Source organism: Siniperca chuatsi, linkage group LG5 (assembly GCF_020085105.1).
Source record: "Siniperca chuatsi isolate FFG_IHB_CAS linkage group LG5, ASM2008510v1, whole genome shotgun sequence".
Taxonomy (NCBI): domain Eukaryota; kingdom Metazoa; phylum Chordata; class Actinopteri; order Centrarchiformes; family Sinipercidae; genus Siniperca; species Siniperca chuatsi.
In genome coordinates, this window is record NC_058046.1 from 13,918,311 (window position 1) to 13,938,190 (window position 19,880).

At 40.6% G+C, this 19,880-nt stretch overlaps 1 long non-coding RNA gene across 1 annotated transcript; it reads right to left on the reverse strand.

Annotated features, from left to right (window-relative positions):
- Window positions 1–7,625: 7,625 nt before the first annotated feature.
- LOC122876662 lies at window positions 7,626–19,572 on the reverse strand. The gene is made up of 4 exons (XR_006378108.1): window positions 19,274–19,572; window positions 16,756–16,870; window positions 10,638–10,730; window positions 7,626–7,859 (listed from the first exon to the last, which is right to left on the reverse strand). It is a non-coding gene; the product is annotated as an uncharacterized LOC122876662 (long non-coding RNA).
- Window positions 19,573–19,880: the final 308 nt, after the last annotated feature.

Below are 19,880 nucleotides of genomic sequence, written 5' to 3' on the forward strand. Positions count from 1 at the left end.
AGGAATGTGTTCAAAACATGGAAAGGAAAAAGTAAGTAATTGGTAGCTTTACCTATATTCCCTCCTTCCCACCCTCTTCACTCATACAACAGCACTGCAGAGTGACAGTGTGAGATGTCTGTGCATACACATGTGTTTTTGCATGTGCACACTAGTCAATCCCTTATTTACTGTAAAAAGGTCTAAATGTCTAAAAGCAAAGGAAATACAATTTAAACACACAACAGACAACTTGGACAGCACATTTAAGAAAACAGTTATAAGTGACAATCAGACTGCCTAAGTTTTACAGCCTATCCACAAAAGAGCCACACACTGAGGCAGATTTAGCTCAGGTCTCAGTCATCTTTGTGCAACTTTATCTTGTGCATGTGCCAGGTAAATTGTGTTGTATTTACTTATGTTGGAAATCAACAGTAAATATTTACATCTGATGTGAACTGTAATGCAGCATGGTGAATTTGAAGCTTGTCTATGAAGGTGAGGTCACTCTGTGTGTTGGCTACCCTGTAATAATGCCACTTTACAGCACAAGTAAAGTCCCCGAGCAGCATGAGTTTACCCACAAACAGGAAACAATTTCAGCGTTCTTATTATTATTTTCAATGTCAATTGAAAATAATGAAATAAGTGTGACTCCTATGTCTCTGGGGAAAACCAAACATTTCCTGCAACAAATCAAAACTTTCCCTCTCTTCTGCGGGAGCAGGTGTTGAAAACGCCCTGTTTAGTCTTGTTCTATTTCTTCACAAACATGCATTTTCTGGTGAAAGGGAGGAATCAAGAGTTGTCTCGCTGGAAACAGACACCTGAGTTGGAAAGTGGGAGAGAAGTTGAGCTGTTAGATCTCAGTAGCATACGCTCCCCTGGGGAAAGCCACAGCTCAGGGTACTCATCCTACGCTGCTGTGGAGCTAGCTTAAAATACTGTTGTCACATAGCGATCACAGGCTTCCACTGATGGTACACAAATAGTCCCCTTGCGAAGCTCTTAAAAGCCCATTAGACGTCACCACGCGCGGCACAGAAGATGCCAGTGCTAAGTGCTCCTGATGCCAAAGGGAAAGTATGAAGACAGACCTGATGCAGAACAATTCCTGTTTTCACCAGTTTTTCCCCTTCCATCTGAATATGTTTATTGACTTTTTAGCCCATTTTATGCGGTAAATATCTAAGGGAGTGGCGGCAAATCTCAGAATAGGGTGTAACATTTCTTCATGTTCATAGTGTGAGACAGATGTTTAGCTGGTGAAAGTTGAATTCTCATGAGTGTTTCACTCTTTCCTGTCTGGGAACATCTCACAGTGGAACATGACTATAATCATGCTCAGGTAGAGGTCAATCATGTCCACTGACTTCAGACAAGGAAGCTGTTGGTGAAGTTCTGCATGAGAGGAAACAACTAACATGTTCTTGTTGAGATCTTTATGCACTATGTGAAAGCTAAATAGTGCCATCTGGTGACTTTTAAGAATCAGGTGGACTGATGGACTGTATTAATAAGGAGACTATATACGAAGAACATAGCTCAGTGCTAATGTATTTGTACAATTTATAAATCTGTAATTTAGGCCAACATTTCAATTTAAAACAGGTGTTGTGTCTAATTAACACAAAGTTTCAAACATTCACACTGCATGCAGCAGAGCACTGCGTCTCTCATCATCTTTGAACCATAAACATTATAATGACTTTTTGAAAAACGATTCTAAAACAGAGCACCATACAAGTTGCCAGGTTAAGAGGAAAAAGAAAATGTGAGAAATTGGAGAACAAAGGGGGGGGGGGGGGGTAAACAGCATGTGTATGCTCTGTGCTCAGAGAGGTTGGTGAGGATAAATGGAGAGCAGAACTCTGTTTGAGTGTGAGAATGCGTTGGCAGCCTCGTGCTCAGTGATCACTCCTCCAAACGGTTGCTGTGGGGATTGTGGCTCCTGGAAGTGGAAAAACTAACAGGTTCTAAAGAGGCGCGAGCCCAGAGGGAGGGAAACAATGCTTACAGCAAAGGATCAGGCCAGCCAGTGCCTCTAATTGCACTTCATTATCTCATATTGATTTAATTAGCAGCTGCCTTGCCTTGTGTGCTCAGGGTCATGGTATGCCTTCAAACAAAAAATGCATATACTCCACTGTATAGGGGCCTACTCAATAAAGCATGTCATATGACAACACTTAGATGTGTCACTATAATTACCCTCATGCAATCCTGCACACACATACACAAATAAATATGTGTTTCGACCACATGCCACAAAGCCAGTCTTGAAGAACAGTAGGTCAAAGAGTTGAAACACGTCCTGCACAGACCTGGAGTCAAGCTTCCTGTTTGCTCTTTCAGTAAATTGGTGTGCCATAAACATTCAAATAGAAAATATCTCAAAGGATGCTTCTTGTTTCTAATGCTGCTGTAGTTGTGGACTCAACGTCATGAAGCCTTTAAATATAATTATAGGCTAGTTTTTACAAACACATGCAAAGGATGGACAAACATATGAAAATGTGCATTAGCAAAAATACTCTCTAACGTCAGAAGGTGAATGCATTTAAATAATTGTCTCAGTGGGTTCTGTTGTCCTGCTCTCCCATTACAGTGACTTCCCTGCTGAACATACTGACTTCAGTGTTTACTTCAGAGCTTAAAAAAAGAAGCAAAGGCATAAAAGAGCACTATTAACACTGTGAATGGGTTACACAGAGGCATGAAGTGGATGAGAGAGTGCTAAGAGGATGACCCCAAGTTGAGTTCTGCAGGTGGAAAGATTGCACATTTATGTAGAAAAACAACAGTTGTGTGTGGTGGTGAGTGACAGAAATAGGGAGGACAAGGTGTGAGTGTGTGAAGATGGGATAGAATTGACAGCTGAGCAAGCACTTTTGAATTAATGGAGGATTATTTTGAAGTTAAGGTAGCACGCTCCTAAGAGTTGTGAAAATGTGCGTGTCTATCAGATGGAGTTCAGAAGGTGGAAGAGGAAGTTGACAGCAGATGTGGACAAATACTGCAGAGACACTGTCTTCAGTGATCCAAACAGCTTTGCATACAGTCGTCTCTGTAACATAACTTTACTATATTCCTCCCCAACATGCTTCCCCCCCAGTACAGCAATCTGTACCATATTACAAGCAATAACTGGAGAGAGATATTTTAATCAAAAAGAGATGTCCTAGAGGGGAAGTTAAATGTATGTATTATATATCTGAAACTTGGAAAATTCTGTTATTAATTTTAATACCTGCTAAATATCTTAAAGATGCATTTTACTTATCAAACAGAGCAGCCATCAGAGGACAGATCTTACAAAGGAACCCCCATTTATTTCATATCCACAGACTTTCCTGATTGTCTCAGCCTTTTGAACACCCTTCACTCTGCCTCTTTGACACAGACCCTTTGAAGACTCAAACATACTGGTGGAATGAATGAATAGTTCAAATCAGTAACAGGGTTTAAAAAGGGGTTAGCTTGACTTCACCTCACTGCTTTTTATCCAGCAGACATGCAGTCTTTTCACAGCTCTCTCCTCTACTGACTCGTCCACCGAAACCAAAGCTGCGGTTCCTCCTGTGGTTTTCTACCCTCTGACCTCTCTAACTTACAAAATGGAGCTGATATATTCTTACCCATATTTTATCCTGTTTCTTATCTACCTCATTTCAGACATTGTAAGAGAATCTTGCTGCACATGTGCAAGTAGAAGTGGAGTATGTATTAAAATAAATCCAAAGAGTCTGAGGTTCACATGGAGGGAAGTGAGGGAATGGAGACGGCAAATAAAAAACAGCACTGGTTAGCAGAGAGTGCAGTATGGAGTGGAAAGCCCCAGCAGCAATCTGCTAGCACTTATAGTGAAAGCAGCCTGGGGTCAATATCTAAAGCCAAAGAATTAGACACACAGACAATTTCAGCCACTTGAAATTGTTAAACAAATAACAGTTGTTTAGAAAAGACTGGAGAAGGTATGATTCCCTTCTTTTCTTTGAATTCTTTCTTCCTGAGTTGTTACGTTTTCCCCACTTTTATTCACTTGGCATAACTTCTCCTAGAGTGTGTTCCTGTCTTCTTTCTCTCTTTGCTGGCTTGGCACACTGAGGCAGAGATAGATGGATGGACTTGGCAGGCACACATAGCCAGCCTGGTAATGTGAGAAAATCTTGTGCCAATACAGAGATGGTACAGATGGACATGACATGTTGCTGTTTTCTGTTTTTGTCTAATATTTCTATATTTTTTCCACGTCTGTCTTCTCACATGTGTTTAAACACATACTCGGATGGTTCTCGCAGGGGTCTTTGCTCGTATAGGCTGAGAATTGGCCATTAGGGTATATGTTCAAAGGACAAATCATCAACAGCTAATTAACAATTATTAACTGTTCTGCTGTGAAAGAAGACAAATTATCATAAATTACTGCCTAATTAAAATGTGATTGCTGGCTCAATAGTTATAAATCATTAATTTTTAACACCCTTATCACATGCGGACGGAACCAATTCAACAAAAGGTCTATTAGACAAAAATGAATTCACTGGTTTCTTTCAACACACACCCCACTTTCTGCTCCTCTCTCCCACTGCAGTCATTAGCCATAATTACTCTATGTAACACATTGGCTTTATCCATAGATATTAAAGAGCAATTAAACCACAGCCTAATTGCATTAAGTGAAGTCTTAAACTCTATACTTGCAATTAGTGCATGGAGATGTACGGGTATACTGAGGTAACCAACCAGGCAAGTGCAGTATGTAAAGAAACTAAAATGCAGCAGTAGAAGAAGTACTCAGATCCTGAGAAAAGAAGGAATACGGAAAATGGAAATAAATTACAAATCCTAATCACAAGTTGTGTTAAAATCCTACTTCAGTAAAGGTACCATCAGCTAAATGTACTTACAGTTATAATCCTTAAGATTTTCATGAAATCAAACCCCATTTTTGATTTATTATTTATTTTATATATATTTTTCTGCAATAGCCATTCATTGTATTTACAATCAATAATTACCTCTGTATATATTCGTTTTCATTGTTAGTGGAGGAGACCGCCATTCCTGTACTGGATTTAGATTGCTGCAGGAAAAAATGCATGCATGCAATCCAGTGCAATCTGATATCACAGATAACAACCTCACTGTTTACTGTTCACTCTCGTAACGCTGTATCAGAGCGACGGCTAACTGAGTTGCTGCTAATGCAAACTGAACATTTTCTAAGGCCTCTCCTCCACATTAAAATCGTTCAACTTGCTAATTATGGGGTGGCTTTTATTGTGAAGCAGCAAAGGAAACAGTGTTTTGTCACCACGATTGACCACGATCAATCATCAAAAATGTCCATCTACAAAGGGTAATTTTCTGCACTTTTCCGACACCAGATCAAATGAAACAAGAAGGAGCAGCCACAATGAGCTGTTAGATGAAGGTAACCAACTATAATGTGCTCTGCTGTTGTGTAGGAAACTACTCGCACAATGGGCAGCATGAAATCAGAACAGGGATGCTATTAATAATGACTGACTTCTTTATTAAAGCATTAGTTTGTTTGGCTGCACTGTAAACAGATACACCAGTTGCTCTTCTATTGTATTTCTGGCAAAGTAGCTACTAAAGGAGTGTTTGCAGCAGTATTAAACTGCACTTGCTGTTACCACGGTAACCACAGGTGTTTTGTCCAGTGGTTCCCAACCTAGGGTTATGGCCCCCTCAAAAGTTCAGCTTTGACTTTTCTCTTTGATGTTTTGGGAAACATTGGAGAGTTTTAACCTCTTTGGGCCCCGAACAGTAATTTAAATGAAAGTTTAAAAGGGAAATGTCTCTCTGGTGGAACTGCAAATAACTCAAAGAGATCATGACATGAACATGATAAGGGGCCCCAAGACACTGCTCATGTGTAAGGGGTCACAAGCCAAAAAGGCTGGGAGCCATTGATTTAATTATTAATGTTAAATAATTGTATTTTATAAACCTATCATATGTTATTTTATGAAAACTCATAACATGTAAAGTATCTTTTAACTACTGTGTCAGATAAATGTAGTGGAGTAAAAATAATAATACTACTAATACTACAAATAACAATATTTCCCTCTGAAATATAGTGGAATAGAAGTATAATGAAGCAAAAAGTAGAAATGCCACCAAATTTAAGTATAATACTGGTTAGTTACTTTCCACCACTGCTAAAATGTTGCAAAATGCCCCACAGTCACTAAGATTTGTACATTTCTTCTGATCATAAAGAATCAGTTGTGTCCAAATCCTCAGTCACTATATGTACAACTATAATCTGTCTCTTATAAGTCCAACATCTTTGCCACATAGCTGTTGTGTATTTGTCATCCCAGGGCTCCTGTTCGTAGGATTTTTATTGTCTATTTTCCTTTGCTTTCGATCCCTCCTCTCTGTAACAAGCTAGCTCTGGGCCCAACAAGGTGAGCAGAGGTGAAGTTGCGGGGGAGAGGTCTATTGTTTAGAGATGCTTCTGACTGACATCCAGGTAAATGGGTAAATGTGCACTCTCATCCATATTCCAGCAATCTGGGCAGAGGCATTTGGCCAGAGTGTGGCTGGGTCCAAGATATGAAATATTAAATGGATAAAGTGAAAGGTGGAGTACCCAGAGGGCCTTTGGACAGTTAAACAGCTCTTTGTGTAGATCCGTTTTCTCTGCCTGTATCCCCACCTGGCATCCACCTCAGTGAGAGGTCGGGATTTCAGCAAGCCTGAATTGTGTACTTCAGCCAAGGTCAGCGCACACTACACCAAGTTAGCATCAAACTGTGCTCTATGATCAGCTCTTACCATCCTAGAGCACCGCCAATGATGGACCATGTTCATAGCTCGCAAACAAATCAATAACTCTGTGGATTGCATGACTGGAGAAGAGACTGAGTGAGCTGGGGAAGATGTAAAAAAAAAAAAAAGTGAAAGCTCTTTCCATTTTTTTTTCCAGCCTCACTTGGCAGGATGCAATCCAGCCTGCTGTTTGACTGGTTGTGCGCCAAGTAGCGACTCAGATATATCAGATTTCAATTAAGAGGGCCATCCACAGAGGTGACATGGCCCTCAACTCTCCATCCCCTGCTTAGTTGCAGCCCCAGGGAGTAGGTAATGAGATGGTTTTCTATCTGGCTCTCCATCTCCTCTCTCTTTCAGGAGGAAGCCTGGCACTCAGGGCCAAGGGGGCCTGTTGACACCTAGGGCAGGTGCTTGGCCCATTTGGCTCTGGCCTGCAGCCTCCAAGCATGTTTGGCTTGCAGTGGCCACATAGTTTGCCCCTCTGGACTGCTCTAGGGCGGTAGATAATGAATAGTCTGAGTGCAGGTTTGTGCAGGTGCAAGCATGTGTGTGTGTGTGTGTGTGTGTGTGTGTGTACAAGTATATGTATGCATGAATTATAAATAAGTAATATAAAAACGTTTTTTAGCATTTCATATAGGGTCATAACCACTTTCACTGGCTTCTTTGAACATGATGTTTCTAAATCATTCAGTTAAATCTCATAACAGAATTCCAGGTGAATATTGGACAATAACAGAAGATTGAGTCTGTAAGCCTCCAAACCTGTAGTTCTCTGCTCAATCACATGAGCCTAACTTGTATGCTGATTTAATCACAGAAAAGGAAAACAAAGCAAGGTGCAGAAAAATGACAGCCAATCAGTCAGAAGAGGAAGAGAAGGATGCTCCGGCTATTCTTCAAGCACACCAGCAAATTCATATAGTTACTCAGTGTTATCTGCTGTTTGCAGTGATGCTGGTAGTTGGTGGGCATGTTGAGGTGTCCCTCGCTGTAGTCCAGTGGGGTGTGAGGGGTTGAGGCTGACATGTGGTCAGGGAATGTCCAGGCCAAGGCTAACTAACCTGTGAAAATGAGGGTAAGGGTGACAGAGAGAGACAAAAATTACAGGTGGTAATGAAGACACTGTTTTTGCATGTGTTTACGCTTAATTTTTGTGCTAATCATGTTGTTGATGCTTTTGAGTCTTTTACTGGTTTGGTTTAGACTATAATTCTGCCTTAGACAGAAAGGAGTGGAGAAAAAGACTTGCCCCAGTATTTCCACGCTATGCCAGCAACATTCATAATCTGAGCGGGGCAGAGAGTTGGGAGGATGCAACAGTGCATCCGTCACCAAGAGGAATGGTGGTGTCATCACCAACTGTGGTGTGGAATCACAGGCAGTCGTGCTACGATCCACTTCTTTATGGAGGCACTTTTTACATTCTGCTGAGTAGCCCTGGAAAAATAAAAGCTAAATCTTAGCTGTCACCATCACGCTTTGCTGCACTATAACACTGTCCAGTGTTCGGGCACTGCACATGTAGCAAACAGAAACACAGAAATTCCATATATTCATTGATGCTGCATGCATCATACAAGAAAAATGGAAAGGATGCTTGTGTCTTTATAGGTTCCTGGGTTTGTGCATGTATGTGTGTGTATGTGCTTGTTTGTGTGGTGGAGTATAATAGGGATGAGAAGGTCTCAGCGTGGCTGCACAGCCGTTTCAGAAAATCAAATGGCTGAACAGTCAGTAATGAGGCAGGCAACAGAAACTCAGCCAGACCCAGAAGATTTGAAGGGCAGACAGAGGAGAGAAGGGGGGGAGCTGAAGGGATGACAAAGGCGGGAGAAAATTATTGAATTAGTCAGACAGTAATAACAGAAAGAGATGAGTATAATGTGAACATGCACTGGGGGAAGGGAGGAGGTGGTTATGACCCAAAATATGAAATCATGCAAAACAATAGTGGAACTAACAGCATAGAGAAAAGATGCAGAGGATTGAATTGGTAAGTGAAGGTTTGCATTTGGATTATTTATCAGAAGGAGAGGTGTATAATAATGGGAAAAAGCATGGGCACAGTCCAATCTTCTTTTTTCAGAATGAGAGGAAGAAGGGGCAGAGAGGAGAAGAGAGGAGAGGAGGATTTGTGGCTCATTAACATGCTGTTGATCCTTTAAGTTTCCAGCCACACAAACACACTGTCACACTTGCAAAGCCATTGAAGTTATCAATGACATAGTAACGTTGATATGTGATATATCAGCAGTTGTGTTCAAACTGGGCAATGGAAGTGTAATGCTGCAGAATTATGTTTTCTATCAACAGAAGGAACACTTTTTAATGAACATAGCTGCCAAGTCCCAAAATGTTCACACTAAACGTATTTTCAGAATTTTCACTGACACCATATTTCATTTATTTATCCTACAATATCCACTATTGCAATACAATATCTGTTCATAGCAACTAAAACATGAAAAAGCACTTGGTTAAGGTTAGGGAAAGATTGTATTGAAAAAGTCAACACTTAAGTATTAAGGAATATTAAACAGGCTGTGTTTTCTGAAAAATGAACAAAATCCAGGAAGCAGGGACGTTTTCTGCAAATTACAAAAATATAATGTCATTTCTAGGATACAAGTAGTTTAACCAAGTAGGTTAACCAAGTAGTGTGATCTCCAAAAATCTATAGCAGTGCCTTCATTTTATTTTATTTCATTATATTTTATTGTTAATTTTATATTTTATATTTATGCTTCTTGACTTGCAGTACTTGCTTTATCTTTCTTTACATTTTCTACTTACTATGTTTATTGTTATGTACCAAAATACCAAGACAAAGTCCTTGTACGTAAAAACGTACTTGCCAATAAACCTGATTCTGATTTATTCCTCATAGTCGACTTCAGCTCAACTGCTATGGTAATGTTATCTAATGTTAGTGTATGTAAATCATTATTCTGCAAAATCATTCAACCATCAGATAACTGTGGCGAAGGCAGAATACTTTTCCTATAGTGCAGTAGAGGTATAAAGATAAAGTACTCCAACTTTGTATTTAAGTACAGTACTTGAGTACTTTTCACATCTGGATATCAGAGGACTTGTGATATGTCAGTGAGCAGACAAACTCCTGCAGACCACTATGAATGTGTTTGAGCAGAGAGATGCAGCTGGATGTATTATGATACTTCCTGTCTTCTGTCTCCCTGGGAGCCCGGCTGGTATTCCTGGAAGGTGGTGATGCAGTGTCGGATTGTCGCTTCCTCTGATCTGCAGTCACACAGCGGATTCCCAGGGAGCGTGTCACCGAGGGCGGGGGGAGAGGGGTCTCAAATGCTCTGCTCGTTACTCTAAACGCTGCCTAATTAATAATGTATCAGAGAGGACGCGCTGAGACACAGCAGGGCTCCTCTGCTTGTCACAAGCACTGACACGCGCACACGCACACACACATTTGGGAAGAGACTGATCAAGCCTCCCCCTTCCCCTCTTCTGCAGAAGCCCCCACCCAATGCTCCTCTCAATATTCAGATATAGAAGCAGAAGAGAGAGGAGGAAATAGACACCAGGCTCTGAATACAGTGCATTGTTGATGAATCTTCCATCCTGCTGAAGCCCTGTACATACATATATGTACATACTTACTGCACAGACTCTCAGCGACAAACAGGAAACAGAGCACAACTTGTATCTTTTGGGCTTTGTTTCCGCAGCATGAATTTTCATAAGTGAAATTTTATGGTAAACTGAGCTTGTGCAGGGAGGGGTGGGAGCAGTGATGGCAGTTAGCTTCTCTAGACTCCTCTGACACACACTCAAACACACACCCACCCACACACATATCCAACCTGGATGTAGCGTGGTCCCTGGAGAGAGATGACAGGTGACACTGTGCTGGTGTTGAGGTTATGGCTCCTCCTGTCCAGTTGAGTCTCTCTGTTCTGTAGCACACAAACAATTGAGGCCTTAAAAAACAACTACACGCATCTTTTTTAAACTTCTTTTCATTGTTTTGTATCAAATCTTATTATCCAAAAGCTGTCTGGCCAACTGTCATCTGGTGTCATTGTTGAAAACAGTTTCGATTTTAATGCTGTTTTTTTTTTGGCTATGTAGTCTTTAAATAAAAACAAAGCCAGGTATTGTTTCCTATAACGGACCATTCAGTCATTACGATATCCATCTATTCATGGGTTATCAATATTACTATACTGTTGTATACATATGTATTTTCTGAGACTGATAAACATCCACAGATGTTCTCTGCCTCCTCCTCTCCTTCTTTCTCTCTCTATCTCACATTTGATTTATTTGCTTCTTTGTTTGTGTTTGTCATATGGAAAGATGTAAATTTAGCCACCCCAAGGGAGAGCATCCTCACTAGTGACACAAAAAAGACTGGAGGAACAAAAATCAGAATAACATAAGCCGCAAAAAGTGAGGGGGGTGGGAGGAAAAAGTAAAGGAGGGATTGTGGTTTGAGAGATGGGGGGGAAACAGAGAACAAGAGAGGGAGGTTTGAGATGCGCAGGACTCTGTAAACAGTTGACGCGTGGGCTGGAAAATTAACGCTGCATAAATTGTGCGAAACATGTCCTATTTTCTCTCCCTTTTTTCATCTGCACCCTCTTTTAAAAGGGTTCAGGATGCAGGGCTGTCAGATGAACGCCAGACAGGCATTTTCCGACTTCGTTTGATCCCGGCTCCTTTTAAAAACACTTCCCAGTGACAGAGGGGAGGCAGAAAGCAGGTCGCAGTGTGTGTGAGGTGCCGGTGGTGAGCGAGGAGGAACAGGAGAGATGAGCAGACAGGAGACACATGTAGACAGACTTTCACAGTTATCACACCCTCATTGACACTGCCTTTATAGTCCCTGCAACCAGCACCTCTCGCTGGGGGAGCGACGGGGATTTTGTGTCTGATAACTGTGTCAGCAACTCAGCACATCTGATCTGTGCACACTGGCACTGCAGAGTTATGGACAGGGAAATATAGTGAATAGCACAGGTCAGCACTGTACCCTGAAGGGCCAGTATAGTTGGACAAAAGCAGGACAAATAAACCAGAAAAACTACAATGACTAGCAAATGGAAATGAAAATGAGTTGTGTGTCAGGCCAGGTGTGTAGGTTTAATGCGCTCAAAGAGGTATTAAGGTATAATAATTGACATAAGGAATAATGGATGGAGATTTCTTAGTGTATTAAAATCACACAACAGTTTTCCTTCTGCCCTCTTGCATGAAACAATCATATTTTTAAGGCCATTCTGTCCGAAAGAATAATCCTAACTTCTTTCCTCCTGCTATCGACTTCACCCTTTGTGTCAAACTACATCTGCCTCTGCCTGCTTCACCAGCTAATGAATTCCAAGCGAGTGAAGAAAAGAAAAGAAAAAAAGCAGGGCATCTCTCATTGCTCTCCCTCTTTCTCTCTCGATCACAATAACACCATTTCCATTTATAATTTCGATAGTTAATTTGCATGAGAAAAATTAGTTTGGTGACATGCGTGATGTCCCCCCCTCCCCCATTTTCTTTTCTGCTTAATTTTCCCACTAATTATAAGCAGCAATGGCACATTATTTACATAAATAATTGTTGTTCCTTCTGTTCACTCATATTTTCCTCCTTTCTTTCTTTGTCAGAGTTGTTTTGGCATTTGTCGTCCGCAGGGGCAATTCTCCTCTGAGAACATTTTCACATCTCTCCTGACTAAAATATCTTGGATCTTGAGTGTTTTTGCCTGATGTTTGTTGTGGTGTTTTGCTGTCCTTTGATCAATAAATAGATTCATCCTACATTTTTAGTTCCCCTCAAAATTTTCTGAACTCTCATAAATAAATATGTCAGTTGTTAACACTTTTCTACTATTTTTACTTCAAGACAGAGCACTTTTCCACTTCTCCATCCGTGACTTTGCAGAGAAGGTTATTGTATAAGGGATAAAACACAGACCTCGGATGTAAGCCGGAGTCAAGATATTTTTTGTTTGTTTATCGTCACCATTTTGTTATGGTATGGTATTTTTCCTGAGTGTATCAAGAGTGGGTTTCAGTTATATGGAGCAGGATAATAATGTCTTGTGTGTATCACAGGTGGAGCTCTAAACTGCCCCCCTGCTGCTCAGGGAGCTTTCACAGTTCATAAAGAACAGAACAACCAAACAATCAGGCCTGTCACGCAGGCCACATTTCACATGTAATGCACCCTGCCACACATAAAACCTGGTAATTGATATGGATGTAAAAATTGCTCTCAGCAATTCCATTAATTGTGCCTTTTTTGTTGCTCTAGTTAATAGAAGCTTTTCATGAATTAACCCTCAAAAAGAAAAAAAAATGTTCAATGTGCTCTTGTATTGACTGGAATTCCTAAGAGGCACAATTCACAGTAATAAGTATACAAAACAATTAAGGAAGTTGAAAGCTAAAAGTGTCTCTCTGTGGCTTTTCATCATTAGCTGTATATATAATAACTACAAATGAGGAGAAAATCAAAAGATGTTCACAATTTTGAGTCTTTATAATATTTGGAGATTATTTACACAACAAATTATGGGATTTTTCCAACACTTGTATATGAAAGTCTGTCTTTATTATATATTTTTTATTACTGTCATCATATCCTATGAAAAGACCAAAACTGACAATATGTAGGTCCATCTTTTGCATCTTCCCAACCTGTCTGTGACACTCAGCTGCAAGCCTAATAGCTCCTACTAATGACATAATTATTTAAAAATGCATCACAAAAATCTACTTTTATTCAAAATATTTAAAAGACTCAGTAATTTCTTGAGACAGCTGGGCACTGTAGATTTTATCAAACGTTACTCAAAGAGGAGTAAATAGTGTATTTGTTGTATTTTCAGCAGTGGATTAATACATATTTGGTGCTTTAATGAGTATTTAAGGCAACAGGACAGTGAATGTGGGATTGACTCAAAATAAACAGTATCCATGGACATTACAATGAAGGAACATGTCACCCAGTGCAAAAATGTGGCTCATTTATGTGTTTTTAATAGTTATTGGACAGCAATTGAGTTCTATGGCACAGAGGAATAAAGTCAGGCTTTGGCTACAAAGCCAATACTTGTTAGTAGGATCAATTCATCATTGGTTTTGGTCTTTTCATTGGATTGTTTGCAACAAGAAAATGTAAAATATAGGCAACCTCATCCTTAAAGTGCAATTAATGACAATCACTGCATACTCAGACTGATGGATTGTATAATTCTGCCTTTAATTGTTCTTTTACCCCACAGTCCTGCTAAGCTCTGATGTGAAGGCCCAGTTTGTTCTCGGTAACAAGGGGAGCGAGAAGTCATTGGGAACAAGGGGAGAGGGCTGCGTGTGGGGTACACACTTTTAATTGAGGGGAGGAAAATGTGCATCAGTAGTGTTGTGAGGGGTGGAGGGCGATCTTCAGAGGCCAATTAATTTGGAATACAAAGCAGCAGTGCAATCTGCTCAGGTTTCTGTCCGGGTGCGTGGCTAGATCACACCAGCCATGTCTCTGAGGCATCCAAGATCAAATTAATTTAAACACTCCTCCACTCCTTCAACTCCCTGAGTACTAGCACCACTTCTTTCACAGTCTCTCCACCTTTTATTGCAACTCTGAACTCTCCTTAGAAAAATCTCTCCCTACAACGCAAATTCACACCATTATCCCACACAAAATCACCACACACATACACAACCACCCACAGACACTTTTTCTCTCCATCCCTGCTTTTCACAGAGCAACCCATAGAAAGGCGTCTATCAACTCAGCCAAAAATAGCAAGACTTTCCTCCTCAGACTGCTGTCTATGTGCCCAGCAGAGAGACACACTGAAATGGCCAAGGCTCAGCCACCCATTCCTGGATTTGGTCTTCTAACTCTCTGCAGAGACACACACAAAGGGAATCAGACCATTTGTGCGCTTAACAGTGCAATCTTGATATACCTGCTAGCACTAAAAGTGCTTTATTCTTTTACAGTCAGCAGCAGAAAAAGCCAGAGATTGACATGACAGGTCAAGACAAACTTTTTAAAAAGTCTGGATTTAGTCTACTAACAATTTAAATATGCATTTTGGATTGTGTGCATTGTCTTAGTGGGTGTTTCATTTCTTATGGTTCTAAATTTATGTTTCCAGAGGTTATGTTTCATTGTTACACTTGTAGAAACGACCCGCACTAGACCTTAAGCTTAAACTGACCTTCTTAAGCTCATGATGAATGCTGTGCACTCAAGAGGATGAAGGTCTGAATAAGAATGGAACAAAAAGGAAAATTGTGATATATGTCTGTGCTGATGAAGGCCTGAGTAAAAGCAAAGAGATAAGGAAGGCTTACAAAGAGGAGAAACCTAATTGTGGAGGAAAGAGAGGGTTGCAGGATTGAGCTCCTCTGTGAGATGGTTAATTTATAAGACTGGTGGCGGGGGTAACGTGACAGGCCAAGTAATGGTAAGGAATAGTTTGAAAGATTCCTTTGTCTCTCAGGTCAGGCATCCATTCACGTCACTCAGTTCCCTCTTCTATCTTCTTTTTCTCACGCTCCTTTTTTTGTTTTTTTCGGTCTGTCTTCCTTAGTGGACACTCTTGTATTCCCATCCACCGCAGAAGTAATCAGTCTTAATCATGGTAATATATATATATTTGCCTTGGCTCAACCAGGGAGCAGCATCCCAGGGCTGGGTCGAGTTGTGTCCTGTTTACACTGAAGCCCGGGAGGTCTTTTACCTCAGGAAACCAGGGCGGGATGAGGGACACCATGTTGGTGTTTTAGAAAATTATACACATTATGATTCTGTTATATGTTTTTATTTTCCTTTTCACCTCCATTTTTATTCATGATAAATCTGACAACAGATTTTCTGTCTCCTGTTGAAGTCGGCCTATCTCACTCAGTCACCCTTGCTCTCTCTGTGTGTGTGTGTGTGTGTGTGTGTGTGTGTCTCGCTTCCTCTCTCACCCTCCCTCTTTCTTCCACCTCTCTCTACCTCATTGCCAATGCAGGGAGCATAGCTGCAGCCATAGACCTCTACGTGGAAACACCCAACAGACAAGAAAAATGACGACCAGCGCAATCTCATTTTCTGAGGGGCTGCAAGTCAGGCAGGAAATGGCTATTATTCCATCGACACTGTCGGTATTAAGTTATTTCCTTCTCTAAATACGAGAATGTTCATGAATATCTATTGAGTTCCAGGTGCGAGCGCTGGAGGTTTTGTCGCCACACACTCAGATGATTGCAGCCCTATATTCTGCCCGGTGCACCCTCACTTCTTTTTGATTGAAGTGAAAGACAATGGTAGTGGAAATTGGCTAATAAATCCAGAGGAGGCAAAGGCCTGTTTGAGAAATACTGCCAGCTCATGCATGCTTTTTAAGAAGAATAAAACCTCCTGGCTCTCCTCAACCTTATATGCTTTTCTAAAAGGAGGTGACCAGGCTAAATGGTTAAATCTCCCTTGCCCGGCCCAGGCGATGTTTTCAACAACTTTGCTTACGTTGGTCGAACACAATTTTGCAGTGTGGTCAAAGGGATGGCCACCATATTTACATGTAAACAGCATCTATATTTCATGGGAATGAGATTATACATTTCTGCCGATAAGTACGCCAGCAACGGTGAGACAGAGGGTGCAGCATGGAAAGAGAAGAAGCTCATGACAGAACTAAGGGTCATTTGCATTTGTTCTGCATGTGCTTCTCTCATTCTGCCGTTGGCTGTGCGCTTTGTTTATCATGAATCAGAGCCATATAGCTGCCAGTCATGAGCAGAGGCAGGGAGGTAAAAGCTGGAGGAGGACGCAGAGAAAAGGAGGGCAGGAGTGCAAAGAGCCGGGGAAAGCTGTAGGATGATGACCTGCAGCCAATCTAGGATTTGAGTGACCAGTTACCTCCCACTGCACAGCGACACAGAAGGCAGCCTGCAAAAAAAAAAGAGAGATCTGTGGAGCTCTGCTTACATGTGTCCAGTCAGAGGCAGTCCATCGTAGAGAAGAGATGGGGGGCAGAATTGATTGAAGGTGGTGGACCATAAATGAAGGTATTGATTTCAGGGTCAGAGTCGCAGGATGAGGTCTTGAAATAAATTGAAATAAACATATCAATACATCAAGTATATTACACCCCAAGCACACACATACTCTTTCACAGATATATGAACCTTGTTTAGCCTAATAGATGGTTGATTAATTTACAAGTAATTTATAGATAACTGGATGAAAAAAGTAAACTAGGCCATCATTTCTGATTATGATTGTTTTAAGCATCTGTTTTTGTGAGGAATATTACATGCCTGCTGATTTAGGTGAATTAGTAATTACTATTATTATAATGGGGTTTTTTTAATCTCTTAGCAATATCTGCAATAATACAGACACTACAACGCAGCATGTGCTTCTTCATACGTCATTATTTTCTGTTTTAAGAAGATTAACTGTAGTGAGTCATTCTGTCAATTATTATGCGCTGTCTTCAAAAAATGATTTTAAAACACAAATTTGAGAATAAAAAGAATTTAATAAAAAGCGGGTGTGAGTGATACCAGTCACTTTTTGAAATGTGAAAATCCATCTCATCTGCATAATAAAAGAATAAAGAGAGCACTATAAAGTGAGCACTCAGAAAAGGTTAAAGCACTTCCAATTTATGGGTCAAAGGGAGACGTTTTAGCTGGAAGAGCGGGAGAAATTACTTGGCTGGGAGACCAACAGAATCTCAGTGTAAAGACATGGCAGCCAATTAAGAGAAAGGTCAGACCATAAAAGAGGAAGCAGCACAGGAAAGGCTCTGCACACAAGACAACGGCATCTCCTCCTTTTCAACAATCTCTTACTCCCCAATCTCTCTGCTGCTCGCAAGATGTCTTTATACCTTTTATAACGACAATTTGTTTTAATAACCATGATTCATAGATGATTATTCAGATGAATAAAAGTTTATGTCCAGCTGCAGGGGAATTGGCAGCCCAACCCTGTTCAAGCATTACTGTATATTGAATTAAACCGAAACTTTCTGAGAAGGAATTAAATAAACATGCTGTACACAAAAGGCCTGTAAATCCAGAGGATGATCTATGCTGCTAAACCAAACCAACATGGCTGCTGATCTTCAACATAATCACCCTTACTTAAATGTCTGTAGTTCTAAAGATGTAACAAATGGGTGCAACAATTTTGCCTCATCTAAAATCAATGTAACCTTGCTGTGTCTGCCTAATAAAATACAGACTGTCTTTTGTCTCTCTTTTGTTTGAATAAAAAATTCATTGCATAAATATTTTAAACCTACCCCCATTTCTCCTTACCAGAGCCAGTTTCTGCTACATGACCTCACTTAAAAATCAAAAACAACTGGAACTGCATAAAAATTACAGAAAAAAGTTAACCACACAACCACACGATCATATAATGCCCATTTTCTGGTGACATCTTTGGTGACAAGTACTTATTACTGTCTTCAAACTTCACTGCCTGAGGATGATTTCAACATCAAATTGACTTGTTTTTGCTCAAATGCTAACTCATGCTAACTACCCAGTACTTCTTCTCTTTATTCCAAACAAACCACTATTGTACAACTTATATCTGTTATGCACCAGAAGATTTTCCCTGAGAAACATTGACTGAGAGTATTTGGAAAAGCAGTGTTAATCCTTAAACCTGAAATAACTGATTTTTCACCTAGGAAAGCGTGCTAGCAAGCAGTTGCCTATTTTACACATCCAGCAGTTAGGGCGCAACATTAGCATTTATTTATTTATCTGACGAATTTAAGTCCAATATTCACTCTCCGTTTAGCTCTGTTTTGGTCTCCACCAACTCTTGAGAAAAATATCTGGCTCTTTAGCTGCTAAATGCCCCACTATGTTCACCAGCTAGTCCCTAACTTTGTCTGTCTGCCATTTGGTGCTGGGCAGGTAGTGTACAGTGGGTTTTTAGAGATGCATTTTAGCAACCGGCACTAGCAACAATTTTACCGGAAAAGATCATTTTTAAGTGAAATAAGTGAAAATCTACATAATGAATGATCAGTTTGCTCCACCATATCCTGCACTCTAGCCACAGAAAGCCAGTACATCCTCATTATGACGGACTAATAATGTTTTTCATTCAGTACTAATGAACAAGTCAGAATTAAACGGTCGTTGCAATAATTGCAACTGCAGCAGTTAATCTGTCTCAATAGTCTCCAAGCCACCAGAAAACAGTTGTTTAACCATGTGCATTAAACCCCAGCAGATACACACATGCACACACACAATGTGAGAATGATTTAAGATGCTGGGTGGTTGGTGGGGTGAAATGTCCCTCTGTAGTTTTGTCATGAATGATACTCAAATGGCTTGTGAAAATAAAAAGGTTTGATATTAATCTACTGTATTCCTTCTCACTCTCCCTTTCGGTCTCACAGTGGTGAATGTGTTCATGTATGCATGCATGTATGCATTTCTGTGTCTGTGTATATTTCTTGTTTCATCACCTCCACATCACAGCAAGGACCTCCTGTTCCTCCAGGGGCTTCAGGTTGGCCTGTCTCCTTCAGCAACAACATCATAGGTCGCACCACAAGACTTGCCCAGCAGGAAGTCAGATCATCATGGCTGTGAAACAGTCTCATTTTGAAAGGTTTCTGGTTCCTCGTTCCAGCTCCCCTGGACACAGCCTTCGCCTTCACCTTACGACCAGTCAACCATGGACTCTTTTTCTTGCCTCATTTGTCGAATATAGTTTCTGCTTTGTCCAGGTGGTGGCAGGTGGGGGTGGAGTTGTCAGGTCCAGCAATTCTCAGAAAGGAAGAAGCATACGGGGCAAATACTATCACAGGGAACATATGCGTTCTAAAGGATGGAAGTCTTTTGGAGTCCTAGATTACATTTGCCAAGGTAATGAGACAGAACAAAAGCTGTCTAATATCAAGCTGTTCAAATGTATTCCTCATGTACTTAACACTGCTTTTTTTCCCCAGAGGCTGAGAACCGACAGTGATTATATCTTTCCTCTGTGAGAAACCAGGGGAAAATGTGATACTTGTGAAGTTGCCTCCAAAATGAGAACTCCAACATTACAAAAAGACACCTAATTACAGT